General features: G+C 40.4%; 1 protein-coding gene across 5 annotated transcripts in view; it reads right to left on the bottom strand.

The window, feature by feature from the left end:
* DGKH (diacylglycerol kinase eta) overlaps window positions 1–16,923 on the bottom strand; it is a 213,284-nt gene that overhangs the window by 173,746 nt on the left and 22,615 nt on the right. The gene's annotated exons all lie outside the window — the stretch shown is intronic.

The raw sequence follows: 16,923 nt of genomic DNA, 5'->3' as shown, positions 1-16,923 counted from the left end.
ATGGGCAGAAGCAATGGAGACGAACTAACATCTTTTAGGGGCTAAACTTCAAAGAGAGTTCTGAAGATTTGCAAATTAAGGAAACAGAATGATAAAATTTATTTGTAAATTAACAACGGTGCAAAATTAATGATAGTGGAAGTTGAGCCAAGTCCTTACTGCACTTTTACACTTAGATCTCATATTCATTGATGTCCTTAGTCCCAAGAGACACACTTTCACGATTAAGTAAATATTTTAGTTATAAAGTTCTTTCGCTTCAGAACAGTGAAAAGCAATGCAGCAATACGACCGCCACAAATCTGTCAGCCTGAAAACTAATATTCTAAACGTACTGTCAAATTGGAGGCATTACTATGCCTTGAAATACTGCTGGTAAATTTAAAGGTGACTTAAATTGCAGGAATATGACCTAAAGCAGAAACAAGTAGAAAAAATAGAAAGCAAGATCAAAGCTCACTTTTTCATTTCTCATCTCAGTTAATCCTCATAACAAACCAAGAAGGTGAATATAATTATCTCAATTTAAAAATTAGACATCTGAAAAAAATATAAAAAATAGGAATCTGAGGCTTGAAGATTGTAACTCACTCATCTACTATCATACAGCTAATAAGTATAAGAGGCAGAAGGGTCCAATATGCCTTAAAAACTTAACTTGATCGATTACCACACATCACCGCTCTAATGCTTAATGTGAAACAAAGCACTACCAGGTACTAATTTCAAGAGTGGCATATACTTTCAAATATTCAATTCTATTTTTCCAAAAATTGTTCTGTTAAATGCAACTATGCATTTATTAGAAGTCCTGAAATATTATTCAACATTAGAAAGCCACACCAGACAGTGAACAGCTAAAATATAGGAGATGTATTCTATTAATCTTTGCAATTCCAGTGCAAAGATAGGACCTATGTTCTAGATGTTAGGGGATAAATGGATGGATGGATACTGCACAGTAACCTGTTTGGAAACATTATCTGAGTTAAGAGATATACCTTTATATTGTAGCCCACATGCCAAGGAAGGACAAAATATCAATGATGAATAAAAAGTTTACAAACACTTACTGTGGTTAATTTATTCAAAGGAGGAAGGATGATGAAATCTAGTGCTTTTCATAACTTATTTTTGATAACTTTTATCATCCTCAGGACAGAGATTTTTGTAAATGTGGTGACCTTCCAGAAAGACATGTAAGAAAAACAGGGTTTAAAAATGGCAAAATCAAATTCTGAATTACTTTGTTTAACTTATTAAAAGGAGGAAGGGAAGCCCTGGCCAAATGTGGCTCCACTGGTTGGAGCATCATCCCATATACTGAAAGGTTATGGGTTCAATTCCTGGTCAGGGCACTTGCCCAGGTTGCAGGTTGGATCCCTGGTCAGGGCTAGTACGGGAGGCAGTCAATCGAAGTTTCTTTCACATCAATGTTTCTCTCTCTCTCCCTCTTTCTCCCTCTTTCTCTAAAGTAAATAAAAAACATATCTTCCAGTGAGAATTAAAAAAAAAAAAAAAGAAAGAAAGGAGGAGGAAGGGAAGATGAAATTTAGTGCTTTTCACAACTTATTTTTGAGTAAGATATTAAACTTTTATCATCCTCGGGATACAGATTTCATAAATATAGCGACCTTACAGAAGATATGAAACTATAGAATAACAGGATTCAAAATGGCAAAGATTATGTTCTAAAGAACTACTTAATATGCCTAAAATACTCTTTAAAAAATACACATAAATACTCAGTGATAAATCTTTATGTCCAAAACACAAAGATGCGGAAAAAAAAGAAAAAACAGCATCCTTAAACTGTTAGTTTTCTAGCATGTTCTTTAAAACCATAATGACTTTACTTCAAAAACATATTTTAGATCATAATAAGAATATGAAAAGAACTTAGTAAATTTTCTAATTAGCATTCCTGTTGTAGGCAGTCTAACAAAAACACCATGGTAATTTCTTCTATGACAACCCCTGACAAGTTCCACAGATTCAGTGGACTAAAAAGTGTTTTAAGGTCAGGGTAGCAAAGCACTCAAAGCAGAGTACTAGGAGAAAAGCCACGGCAATTCAGTCTTGCTGGAATGCCAGTCTCCCTGTGCCTACCTTCTATTACTCACTCTTCAGGACTCAGCGCAACACGACCTCCTCTGAAAGCCCTCTGTGTTTGCCTCTGTGAGAGCTGGCAGCCATTACCATATTTGTATACATGGCTGACTCCCTGCTACAAAAATGCACTGCATTCTACTAATTTTATATCCCAGCACAGAATAAACCCTTAATAAATAAATAGCAAAGAAAAAAAGGCATTACTATAGGGTAGAGCAAAAGTTGGTTTACAGTTGTTCGGATAGGAAATAATAAGTAGTAAATAATAATACAAGAATAAACTGTCTTGTATACTCACAACTGTAAACCTACTTCTGCCCCACCCTGTATGCTGCATACCCAGCTATAAAATATTGAGAGTATCTATCAGGCAGGATATTGGTCTAAAACTGAGTTACTCTTACTACACCGATATCAAAGAGAAGGATGAATATTACCACAACAACTAAAATTTATTTTAAAAAACTGATCCCTTATTAAATCAACAAATACTTTCTAGGCAAGTGCTATGGGACAGGCAGTGTTCTAGGCACTGGAGGCAGAGCAGGGAACAAAACAGACAAATATCCCTGCCCCATGGAGTTTCTATTCTAGTGTAAGAAGATGGACAAAAGAAAATAAATAAGCAGACTATATAGTATTAGACAGTGATCAGTGATCAGGGGAAAGGTAAGAATGAAAGGGAGGGAGAAACCAAGATGGCGACATAGGTAAACACCTGAACTTGCTGCCTCGCACAACCACTGCAAAACTACAACTAAAAGACAAAACGGACATAATCCAGAACCACAGGAAGGCTGGCTAAGTGGAAATTCTAAAACTAGAAGGAAAGAGAAAAGAACACTGAGACTCAGAGGAGGTGCGGAAGTAAAGTACAGAGGTACTGAGGCACGCGCATGGGGAGGGCTGGCAACTGAGTAGTGGCTGGCTTTTTCGATACGCAGAGAGACACAATCTCCCAACTGCTCTGAACTCCAGTTCTGGTTGAGACTCTGGGGACCCAGACTCATACAGAAAGAAACTGGACTGTCTGGCATCGGGGGGAACTCGAGGGCGGCTTTCTCTCAGAGGTGCTTTCAGCGATTACCAAGGGACACTGAGACCCGGGGGCCTCTTAGGGCAAGGCTGACGGGAAGCCATTGCTGTTTGCTTTGCCCCACCCCAGCTGTGCTCAGAGAGTTTTGCATATGAATGGCCTGGTCCTTTGAAATCTAAACTTACCTAACAACTGCAGCTGTGTCAGAGAGACCCAGAACATCCAAAAGAAGGCCCAAGGCCCCACAGCAGCTTGCATTGCTTCACAGCTGGGCCTCATATGGGCACCTCCAAAACCCAAACAAAGAAGAGGAATCTGCAGATCTCTCCATAGCTCCTGCTGGGTGGCCTCAGGCAGAGGCTAAATTAGCACCTCCTTGGAGATCCAAGAGCCAGTGTACCCAGGGGTCTGAGTAGGACCATCCAGATTACAACTCCTCAGATCCTTAAGGGACACACTCAGGGGGCAGACTCAGTGAGCACCAAAGCCCCACTGAAGCAAGTCATGCCTCATAAAGGGTGTCTCCAGCACAGAAGTTCTCCCATCATAGACACAGCTGATCCTCACAGCCAAATGGCCTGGAGGTCAGTTCCTCCCAGTAATACCAACAACAATCAAGGCTTAATTACAACAAGACTGTGCACACAGCCCACAAACGGGTGCACCAAGAGTGTCCACCTCAGGTAACTGGGGAGGCTGAGCCACTGGGACCCATAGGACACCTAGCACACAAAGCCACTCTATCAACACAGGGAAGCAGCCAAAATGCGGAGACAAAGAAACAGGTCACAAATGAAAAAAATGGAGGAAAGCAAACTACTGGATATAGAGTTCAAAACCACGGTTTTAAGGTTTTTCAAGAATTTCCTATAAAAGGCCGATAAATTTAGTGAGACCCTCGAGGATATGAAAAAGGACCAACTAGAAAGTAAGCATACACTGACTGAAATAAAGAATAATATACAGAGATCCAACAGCAGACTAGAGGATCGCAAGAATCAAGTCAAAGATTTGAAATACAAAAAAGCAAAAAACACCCAACAGGAAAAGCAAAAAGAAAAAAGAATCCAAAAATATGAAGATAGTGTAAGGAGCCTCTGGGACAACTTCAAGCGTACCAACATCCAAATTATGGGGATGTCAGAGGAAGAGAGAGAGCAAGATACTGAAAACCTATTTGAAGAAATAATGACAGAAAACTTCCCCCACCTGGTGAAAGAAATAGACTTTCAAGTCCAGGAAGCGCACAGAACCCCAAACAAAAGGAATCCAAAGAGGACCACACCAAGACACACCATAATTAAGATGCCAAGAGCAAAAGACAAAGAGAGAATATTAAAAGCAGCAAGAGAAAAACAGTTAGTTACCTACAAGGGAGCACCCATACGACTGTCAGCTGATTTCTCAACAGAAACTATGCAGGCCAGACGGGAGTGGCAAGAAATATTCAAAGTGATGAATAGCAAGAACCTACAACCAAGATTACTCTACCCAGCAAAGCTATTATTCAGAATTGAAGGGCAGATAAAAAGCTTCACAGATAAGAAAAAGTTAAAGGAGTTCATCACTGCCAAACCAGTATTATATGAAATGCTGAAAGGTATTCTTTAAGAACAGGAAGAAGAAGAAAAAAGTAAAGATAAAAATTATGAACAACAAATACATATCTATCAGCAAGTGAATCTAAAAATCAAGTGAATAAAAAATCTGATGAACTGCCGAAGCCGGTTTGGCTCAGTGGATAGAGCGTCGGCCAGCGAACTCAAGGGTCCCAGGTTCGATTCCGGTCAAGGGCATGTACCTTGGTTGCGGGCACATCCCCAGTAGGGGGTGTGCAAGAGGCAGCTGATCGATGTTTCTCTCTCATCGATGTTTCTAACTCTCTATCCCTCTCTCTTCCTCTCTGTAAAAAAAAAATCAATAAAATATATTTTTTAAAAAAAATCTGATGAACAGAATAATCTGGTGACTATAATAGAATCAGGGGCATAGAAAGGGAGTGGACTGACAATCTTGGGGGGAAGGGGTGTGGGGGGTGCAGGAAGAGACTGGACAAAAATCATACACCTATGGATGAGGACAGTGGGGGGGGGGGGGTAAGGGCATGGGGTGGGGTGGGAACCGGGTAAAGGGGAGCTATGGGGGGGAAAAAGAGGAACAACTGTAATAATCTGAACAATAAAGATTTAATAAAAAATAAAAAGGAAAAGGAGTTGCAGCATGACTGGCTCAGGGTGGGGGGTGCAATTCTACATAGCACTGCCAGGGCAGGTCTCCCTGAGAAGGTGGCATCTGAGGGAAGGGAGGGAGGAGTTTTATTAGTTGAAGATATGTTTTCCTTTGTTTAAAAACTCATTGTTTAAAAACATTATATTCTGTAAGTTGTTGACTATAAACAAAACTCCAAAAACAATGCCCTGTCTAGGCTTTCTTAAGGAGATTTCATAATCTAGTAAATTTAGAAAACATTTAAAACAGAACTAATGGGATGTCACTGCCTGATGACAATGGGCCTATCTATGTATATATTGTTTCCAAGGTAAACTTTTTTCTTGATTATTACATGCTTGTTTTAAATGCTTTTATTTTATAATTCAAACTTGGTATGGTACATTATCTATATCCCTTTAATATTAATCTAATAACTGACCACTATTAAATACGAATTATGTTCTAGGAACTATTCTAAATACTTGTATTACCTCATTAATATCCTCATAACAACTCTCTGAAGTAGGTACTATTATTATCCCAATTTTACAGATGAGACTGGCTTAGAGAGATTAAGTAATTTTCCAAAAGTCACTTAAAGACAATAAATAGGCCAACTAAGACCACACTTTTCTCAAAAAATAAAGCCCAGGATCTTAACAACACTCTACTGCCTCAAATGCAAGAGCAGTTATATTACATAACATTTTAATATACCTGCTTATTAGTTGTTCAGATACAAACTTATTAAGGAAGGAGACCTCATAAAAAAGTTTTTGTTCAATTCAGACATTAAGCAATACAAACTCCCAGAAACAAAATAAAGCACCTACTTTTAAAGACCACTTGAGGAATCTATTACATAAACACAGTGAAGAGTGATCCCAGAAGGGTCATTATGCTAAGAAAAAGAATGTAAAATGTAACTGAAGTTAACTACATCCTTCTGTATCTAAGAACATCTCTAGTCTCAGAGTTGTTCCTTTTAAATTAAACCAATACAGATGTGAGAAATACATTATTGATTGCTAGATCATTGTAACAATACCTAGCTAATAGCAACAATAATTAAACCCAAAGATTAAGAACTAATGTAAAATGTTGGTGTTAGCACACACAATGATACGTATTTGTCATTTCAAGCTTTCATGATCTTTCTGGGGTAAAAGCCATTTTATATGACATGAGAAGATTTTGTCAAATATGTGTTTAGTATAGGGAAAAATTAGTCATCTTAATGAAATAAGTAATTCTGTGTTCTATCTTCAAAAATTCTATTTTTGAATGTGTTAAAAATTAAAACATACTAATTTCTATTCTAACAAAACAGATTTTTTAGGGTATAATGTTCTGATTTGATGGGTTCTGAAGTTACGGGTTTCAACTCAAATATTATCTCTACTTTGCCCTGGCTGGGTGGCTCAGTTGGTTGGAATATTGTTCCATACACCAAAGGATGGCAGGTTCAATTCCTGGTCAGGGCACATACCCAGGTTGCAGGTTCAATCCCTGGTCACAGTGTGAACAGGAGAAAACCGATCAATGTTTCTCTTTCACATCAATGTTTCTCTCTCTAAAAATCAATAAAAACATACCCTTGGGTGAGGATTTAAACAAATATATATATGCTTTGATGAAAATGACTTAAAAGTCTCTGATCATTTTTTTCTCCTGAAACTAATATAAGGAACTCAGCGTTAAGATATTTAATAAAGCAGAAAAAGGCAGAAAGAACAGAAAGCAAGATCTACTTTTTCTTGTAAATGTTTTCTTGTCCAATCATTTTCTAAACTGTGTTCCATAGAACATGTTAGTTTTCCTTGAAAAGCACAGATATTGATATTTTCCCATAAGATAGTTTCATATACAGTTGATTCTCTTTATTTGCATAATTAAATGAATAGCCAAAGTAACCTTGAGATAGAAGAACAAAGCATTATACTTCCTGATTTCAAATTATATTACAAAGCAATCAAACCAGTATTGTATTGACATGAAAACAGACACAAAGATCAATGAAACAGAATAGAGAGCCCAGAAATAAACCCACATATATATGTTCAATTAGTGCAGCCACTCTGTAAAACAATAAAAGTTTTAAACTAAAAACTGAATACAACAACAAAAGATATCTCAAAACAACAACAAAAAACTCACTGTGAGCACTGAATTGGAGATTAGTGAGCCATAGTTCCTACGGAAAATGCAGGGTTAAGTTCCTGTGTGCCTTCCCATCAACTGGTCAATACATAACCTTGCTTTATGTGTGTTTCTGTTTAATACATATTATTGATCCATTAACATTGGACTTATGGCCAATTAACAGTATAACTCACACCTGAAGGCAGCTTAGCTAACACAATTTTTCTATAAGGCACACCTTTAGCCTTCTTGCTTTTAGGAACTCTAGACAGCATTTAAGCTTGGGGCCAATTTCAAACATTGAGACCACCAACAGAAAGCACAAAAATCTGAAAAATGTCTCACTATATAGATCACAAAAAGGGTACTTGTTTACTATATGGGAAGGCAGGTTCAACCTCAGCTGGGGACATGCACATGCTGCAACTCAAATTTCCAGCCACTCTATGCATACCTGCCAATAACCACAAAAGCACCTCATGTATTGATTTTGGAATTACAAGTAAACTTAAGCAAGTAGGCAAATTAGCAAATTAGAATCCACAAATAATGAGGATCCACTATATAAAATGTTAAGTACCTGCATGTAGTATTAGTATGTGAAAAACTATACTTTAGTGCTATGTTACACAATGTCAGCAAGTTGAACTTAAAGGTTGCTGGACACCTGAAGATCTGACTTCTGAGCTCAAGTGATGCAAAGGTGGCATTTCACTAACATTTGTCATTTGATGTGTGTCATCACTGACTGGGCCACATATTTTGTTTTGTAATCTATACTAATAATAGAGGAATATGCAAATTGGCCAGAACTCTGTAATGTAACAACCAAACAGCAGGGACCTGAGGCTGCATGGCACCTGGCCGGGGTGGGGGACCTCAGGCCGCACCCCCCACCTGGCAAGGCTTGATGGAGGACCTGAGGCTGCACCCCCTGCCCGGCGGGCTTGATGGGGGACCTGAGGCCGTGCCCCCTGCCCCAGCGCCGGGCTGGGGGACCTGAGGCTGTGCCGAGGGACTTGAGGCTGCGCTGAGGGACCTGAGGCTGCACCCCCCACCCGGCTGGGCTTGGTGGGGGACCTGAGGCTGCACCCCCCGCACAGAGGGGCTTGACGGGGGTGGGGTCGGCCGGGTCTGGGTCTCACCCAATGTGGGTGGGGCCGGCTGGGTCTGGGTCTCCTGCATTTTCGAAGCGCGTGCGGGTGGTGGGTGGGGAATTGACTCTAGGTCTCGCGGCATGCCCCAGACTCTGACAGGAGGGAGATTTTAATATACATTTTACTATTTTTTCCATCTCTGACCCTTCTATTATAGACAAAGGGCAAATAGTAATATTAAAATATTTCCTCTAATTAATTCCCTTTTAATGTGCACAAATTTCGTGCACCGGGCCATTAGTATCAAAATAAATTTCAATGGTTTCTACATCAGAAGCAATTCTAGTAGACATGTTTATACTCTGTTTCAGGGGCTAAAAGAAGGGGATTTTTCACAAAACAAATACATTTTATCAAACAAGTTCCTATTGGTGTTCTGTCAATACATTATAATATGCTAAGTATTTTTTGTTCAAATAAGTATTAGTAATGCTACTGATAGCTAAGGCCTTTTATTATCCAAATGTTTAAGAGTTAATGTTTAATTTATTTAAGAAACTAATTAAAAACTTAGGTCAGTTTAATGTAAGTTCAGTTTACCACCCATATTATTCTATTTAAAAATCTGGTAAATTTTAACAACCTTTCTTAGGGATTACTGATTTTATTATCAACACTTAACCCTTTGCTTATCCTATCTAATAAAAGGGTAATATGCAAATGAACTGTCACTCCATCACAAATATGGCAGTGCCCATAGCCACAAGATGGCAGCGCCCAGTCCTCTCAGCCCTGCTTGAGTCCCCCAGTCCCAAGGGGGCGGCCGGCATCAAAGCAAGCATTCCGCACCCGGCCACGGATGGGCCTCTGGGGCGCGGAGAGCCTCTGGGCAGCAGGCGCGGAGTGGCCAGGCCCCACAGAGAGCTACTGGCACAGGGATTCGTGCGCAGGGCTACTAGTAATAAATATTAGGCTATGCAGACTTTCAGCTTCTGACATCTCAATAACATCTTTATAGTAATCATGTTTCGAAGTATGGATAACTGTAGGGATTTTTTTGTTTTTGCTTTTACAGAAATGGTAAATTATTAAAGGATCACTTTATATAGCAACAGCAATTAATGCATGCTTCCAGGTGGATAATTCCATCCACCTTTGATTATTCCTACAGAAATGTTTACTCTACCTTCAGAAATATGAAGTACGATGCCATCTATTTATCAGATACAAACTGAGTGGTATCTGAACTCCCTTAATATATGAGAATTCAAAAATTTTATTTGCTTTGTTATGTAATGAGTTACACCCAAATTTAAAAAACAAATTTAAAGGTTTTATTATTACAATGCAAAAATGTAACCTGCAAAAAAAATTAAAAATAGAAAAAAAGAGAAAACACCCATAATTCCGTAATACAGTGAGAACCAATATAGCTCTGTTATCTCCTTCCAAGGTGCTCAGAGTCTATACATGGTATTATAATTTCTTTTTTCTGCCCAATACACTGCATTTTCCATGTCAACATTTTTTTTTTTTCACTTACCTACTCAGAACATGCTGAACACCTGATGGAACAGTGATTTTTTTTATATAGATATAGAATGTGAATTTAACCAATACTTTATTGTTAAACATTGTATCATAAACAAGGAAGGAGAAATAACCTTTCTAGCTAAACATTCAAGTAGTTGGGGAAATTGCTTGCTTTATAAATTGGTTCATGATGAATTTCAACTGTCAGGATTCAATAAGCTTTTTCGTTCTGGTTTCTTCTTTAGTGTCACATTTTAAAATTCCCTCCAGCCCTGAAACTATGCAATTATTTACCTATATTTACTCTAGTATTTTTATGATTCACTTACTATAAATTTTTATCTTCAACCCATCTGGGAACTATGTAGTTCATAGTGTGAGGTAGGGATTGGTTTTCCAATTTTTTAAAACTAAATGGTGAGCCAGTTGCCTCAAGAGGATTATTAAGTAATTCCTCTTTATGCCACTGATTTGAAACATTATCTGTATTGGAAGATATATCCTTATGTATTAACTAGTGGCCCGGTGTACAAAAAAGGTGCATGGGGGTGGGGGTGGTATCCCTCAATCCGGCCTGCACCCGCTTCAATCTGGGACCCCTCGGACATCCCTCTTGCAATCCGGGACCGCTGGCTCCTAACTGCTCACATGCCTGCCTGCTTGATCGCCCCTAACCATTCTACCTGCCGGCCTGCTTGTCCCCCAACTGCCCCCCACGCCGGCCTACTTGCCCCCCAACTGCCCCCCACGCCGGCCTGATTGCCCCCAACTGCCCCCTCTGCCAGCCTGTTCACCCCCAACTGGGCCCCCCCCCGCCGGCCTGTTCACCCCCAACTGCCCCCCGCCAGCCTGATTGCCCCCAACTGCTCCCCAGCTCGCCCCCAACTGCCCCCCCCCGCACAGCCTGATCACCCCCAACTGCCCTCCCCTCCTGGCCTGATCGCCCCTAACCACCTCTGCCTCAGCCCCGCCACCATGGCTTTGTCTGGAAGGACGTCTAGAAGATCTCCCGGTCTAATTAGCATATTACCCTTTTATTAGTATAGATGGGCAAGTTTCTGGAATTTGTATTCTGTTCCAATGATCTTTCAGTTTATTCCTAATTCAAAGCCACATTCATTTTTTTTTTGTAGTTTTGTGCTAAGTTTAATTATGTCTTATTGGTTAAGTCACTCTTTCTTATTCTCCTTTTCAACATGTAACTAGATATTATTTTATGACCTTTCAGATCATTTTAGTAAGTTAACCAAAATTACAACAGCAAATATATTTGTAATTGTGTGCAATGCACAGATAAATTAGGTAAAACTTTTAGCCTTCATTCAAATATTTTTTGTCCCTCAGCAAACTTTCAGTTTTCTTAATGTTTTGCATATTTCTTAAGTTTTTCACTTTTATCTCACTAAAGAAATCTTATATTACTAGAGGCCCAGTGCACGAATTTGTGCATGGGTGGGGTCTGGCCAGCCCGCCCCGATCGGGGCCGATGGGGCCTGGCTGGCTGAGGGGAGGAGATGCGGGAGGTTGGCCGGCCGGCCCCACCCCCTAGTCAAACTCCCAGTTGAGGGGTCAATTTGCATATTAGTCTTTTATTATATAGGATTTGAGTTTATATTGGGCCATTCCTATGAAGATTGCTTAATACTTGGTTTTAATTGTGGTAAAATACATGTCACATAAAATTTACCATTTTAACCATGCTTAAATGTACAGTTCAGTGGTATTAAGTACACTTACATTGCTGTGCAACCATCACCACCATCCACCCACAAAACTGAAAAGTCTATACCCATTAAACACTAACTTCATCCTTCCCCCCTTCCCCGTTCATGGAAACCACCCTTCTATTTTTGTCTCTTTGAAATTTAACTACTCTAGGTACCTCATATAAATGGAATCATACAGTATTTATCCTTTTGTGATGGACTTATGTCACTTAGCATAAAGTTTTCTGGGTTCATCCATGTTATAGCATGTGTCAGAATTCCTGTTCTCTTTAAAGCTGAATAACATCCCACTGTCTGTGTGTACACACCACATTTTGTTCATCCATTTATCTGTCAAGGAACACTAGAGTTCTCCTTTTTGGCTCTTGTGAATAATGCTTCTATGAACATGAGTATACAACTGCTTTATAATTTAAATATTTTATATATTATGTGCTCATGTTATACTTTCAATGGTTATTTAAAGTGTACATCATTTCCCAGGCTTCATCAGTATGAGGTATACATGAGGTCACAATGACAACAATAATCCATAATTTACTGTTTCTCTTACTTGTTCACATAGGACCCAGTCCTCCTCCTCCACCTATTTCCCAGGGAATCTCTCAGGTAGTATGCTCATGGTTTGCCTTGATATGAAAGTCTAGCCCATGTAACTTCCCCTGTTCATTCCAGCCTCTCAATTACACCACTACACTAAGGCCCTTAAGGTAATAATGCTGTAGAATGATTTTTTTTCTTGTCCCTTCATTATGTCCACTCTCCTGTTCAATACAAATGAAGGAGGTGACCCAACATGTTAGAGTGCTTCTTCTTTAAGAAAAGGAGATGAGCCTAGCCAATGTTGCTCAGTGGTTGAGGCTCGACCTATGAACCAGGAGGTCACGGTTCGATTCCGTCAGGGCACACGCCCAGGTTGGGGGCTGGATCCCCAGTGTGGGACCTGCAGAAGGCAGTTGATCAATGATTCTCTCAACATTGATGTTTCTATCTCTCCCTCTCCCTTCCTCTCTGAAATCAATAAAAATATATTTTTTAAAAAAAGAAGAAAGACCATGAATACTCAAATGGTAATAACTGAGAATTGTGACATGTATGGATGATGAGGTATAAGTGTTACCAGGAGAAAGTTGGATCTCCTTCAACTTCCCTACCTACCAAAAGGTTTTCAATCAAACCTGATTTCTGGCCTGCCAAAGGCAGAATAAGCATGGGAATGTTTTCATTGTGGCCAAGACTTCATTAGCACCTCACTCACGTGCATACTTGTTCATGGAGGGGCACCTTCTACCTCAAGATTCTGGAATATATTGCTAACAATTACTAGCATGTACTATCCACCATTGAGCTAAGGATTTTATTTCTTCAATCCTCACAAGAGCCTTAAAACGGGGTACCTATGAGGAAACTAAAGCTTAGACAGATTCTGTGATTTAACCAATAAGAACTGGAACTGGGACTCATGAGTTACGTTTGCACATTAGGGTTTCAGTTGTATGTTTTTCTTAAATTCCAAACCAGATCTATTTATTTCTCTGAGGAACTTTCGTTTTCATGTTCTTAGTAAAATATTCTTTGTATTTCAATGATGGAGGGACACCAGCTATTCATACATGACCTAGAGATTTCCCCAGCAAAACCTATTATTAATGTATCTGTAATGTATATTTAAAGTCATTAAAACTGTACACCTTCTTTGGGTAATCTTTTATTTTATTTCTTCTTCTTTTTTCACTTGAATGACTACAGTTTACTTCCATGCAATGATTTTCTCTTCCACCCTTCCTCAGCTGCTCACTTCCTCCAATCTGTCTCAAGAGCTCATTCTCTACCCAATATAAATTCCAGAACTCTGCCCAATATAAATTCCAGAACTCTACACAATATAAATTCCAGAACTTGTTATTTTAATCTCTCCTTTGTACCCACCCTCAATCTCCCTGTCCATTCTGGTTCTGCCATTCTTTTTTTTTTTTTTTTTTTTAATATATTTTATTGAGTTTTTACAGAGAGGAAGAGAGAGGGATAGAGAGTTAGAAACATCGATGAGAGAGAAACATCGATCAGCTGCCTCCTGCACACTCCCCACTGGGGATGTGCCCGCAACCAAGGTACATGCCCTTGACCGAATCGAACCTGGGACCTCCCAGTCCGCAGGCCGACGCTCTATCCACTGAGCCAAACCGGTCTCAGCTGGTTCTGCCATTCTTAATCACAAATCCCATAACCCTGGTTTACCCCAGTTCTCCACTTACTCTGTGCCTTCACCCATGCAAGTGAACATGGCCCCATAGCCAGGTTGACAGTGCTTATCTTAAATTCATGGTCACTCACTTCATGTGCTCTAAATCCACACTGTATTTCTCTATTCAGTTTTCCATTCTCCAATTCAAGTATTTCACACCTTTCCTTTTCTCCTCAAATTTCTACGATATTCTATGCTGATTCTCAGCTGATGACCTTGTTCACCAAGGGACCTGAAAATCAGAGAACTTCTAAAAGCACCTACCTAACCTGCCTCTATTGCACTGACTAAACTGTCCCGCGCCCAGGAAAGACCAGCTCCTCCGAAGATCATCCTGCCTCACATATTTAAGAACATCGTTCCAGTAATTTTCCTTTATTTTCTGCATTATCTAGTCTTCCTTCTCAATTGGATTATTGTCCTCATGCCATAAGTATATCCTTCTTTCTCCTAAAAGAAAAAAATCATTTCACATAAAAAATGTCCTCATTTGACCCCCAGGTCCTTTTCTAGCTATTGCTTCATTTCTCACCAAGAGTTTGTTTTAGATGCTTATTTTAGTTTAAAGATCAAACTAGCTCTGGAACAACACTATTCCCTTTAATCTATATATATAAAAAGGCAGTGACCGTAATGATTGAAGGCTCGACCAAACACCAGGAGTCACTCCTGCAGTCAGTGCTGGGTTGCCGTGGTGACCCAACACTGACTGCTGCCGCTGTGGGCGCGGCGACCCAGCACTGACTGCTGAGGATCAGGCCCAGAGAGAGGCCTGGAGAGAGAAGCAGGGTCTGATCCGTAGCCTCTGTGGCAGCTGTTGATCAGCCCTTGTCTCTCTCTTTCTCTCTGGGCCTGGCCAGCAGCGCACCTCTTTTTCTCTCTAGGCCTCTGTGGGGGCTGCTGATCAGCCCCGCCTCTCTGATCAGGCCCGGAGATGCTGGCTGGCATAGAAACCGACCAATCAGAACCAAATCTGGGTGAACTGTGAGGAGCCAATGGCTGCCTAGGAGGCGGAGCTTTTGACACTGACTGGCATAGAAACCGACCAATCAGAACCTAATCTGGGTGAACTGCGAGGGAGAACCTAAGGTGGAAGCTGAGGAGGGGTTTTAAAGCAGTTGGGGGTAAGATCAGGCCGGCAGGGGAGGGCCATTGGGGATGAGATCAGGCCATCAGGGGAGAGCAGTTGGGGGTGAGATCAGGCCTGCAGGGGAGGGCAGTTAGGGGTGATCAGGCCAGCAGGGGCGAGCAGTTGGGGCAAGATCAGGCAGAAAGGGGAGGGCCATTGGGGGCGAGGATCAGGCTGGCAGGGGAGGGCAGTTAGGGGTGATCAGGTAGGCAGGGGAGGGCAATTGGGGGCGAGATCAGGCCGGCAGGGGAGGGCAGTTAGGGGTGATCAGGCAGGCAGGCAGAGAGGTTAGGGGCGATTGGGCAGGCAGGCAGGCAGAGGGGTTAGGGGTAATCAGGCAGGCAGGCAGAGGCAGTTAGGGGCGATCAGGCAGGCAAGCAGGTGAGCGGTTAGGAGCCAGCGGTCCCAGATTGCAAGAGGGATATCCGACTGCCGGTTTAGAGGTTCCCAATTGGAGAGGGTTCAGGTTGGGCTGAGGGAACCGCCCCCCACACCCCGTGCACGAATTTCATGCACTGGGCCACTAGTATGCTTATATATTTGTTTATATATTTAGTAACTTCTCTCTCAATAGAATATAAGTTCTCATAAGTAGGGTGTTTTATGTTATTTTGCCATTGTAGCACCTACAATAGTACTCAAATATTGGTTGAATGAACAGACAGGTAATTTAGTATCATATTGAGAAAGACCTACTAAGCTGTGCTAAGAAATTTAGATGTTATCCCGCTAGTAATGGGCAATGTCTAAGAGTTTATGCAAAATTATGATCACACTTCTCCTTTATAAAGACAATTCTAGAAGAATAGAGAGGAAATCCATGGCAAAAATCAAATGATAAATGATAAAGGTTAAGTGAAAGTTAGGGTAAGCAGCAATAGAAATAGAAAGGAAGGGATGAAATCACAACAGATACATGCAGTAGACAGAGGAAGAGCGTATAATAATAGTTAAGTCAACTAACTATTATTATAGTTAGTTGACTTAACAAACAAGTCACCTGATAGCTGTGTGAACTTGGGCAAATTATCTGTCCTTGGTTTCCTTGTCTCTAAAATGGGGATAATAATAGTACCTACCCACTTCTTAGTTTTATTATGAGGATTAAATGAAATGATATATGAAAATACAGAATTGACCACATTTGTTGACTGCTGACAGCTCCAGGAGGAAAGGGACGGTCTGCCTTGTAAACTGCTGTATCCCCAGGCCCTAGTCCTCTGCCTGCCCTCATAAAAGCAAGTGAATTTATGAAGATGATTAACAAGACAAAAAGTCAAGGTTAACTACAAGACAAATCCTTCCATAAGATATAAAAGTAGTGAAGCAAAATTTGGCCCAGAGGTGGGGGCAATGTGTACATACCTACTCAGTTTGAGAATGTTGAGGCTGAGATGGTTATTGAACCAACTACAGTAAGTGTCCAATAGGCAAAGGAAACGTAGGTCCAAATCTCAGGAGAGAGTACAGGCTAGAGAATGACTTGTACACTCTTTCTGGTAGTTGAAGCCTAACCTAATCGATCAGATCAACTAAGAAAAACAAATTGAGCTAGAAGAATCCTAGGAAACAAAAACATTTAGCATTGGCAAAAGAATCAGGGATAGAGAGAGGCAATAAAAAGATAGTAAGAATAATAGAAATCTGAACCTTGATATTTATCTTTCTCTGACTGACTTATTTCACTTAGC

The sequence above is a fragment of the Cnephaeus nilssonii genome, assembly GCF_951640355.1.
Source record: "Cnephaeus nilssonii genome assembly, chromosome: 8".
Lineage (NCBI taxonomy): Eukaryota > Metazoa > Chordata > Mammalia > Chiroptera > Vespertilionidae > Cnephaeus > Cnephaeus nilssonii.
The sequence above is the reverse complement of the archived record's forward strand: the minus strand, read 5'-3'. Positions and strand labels throughout refer to the sequence as shown.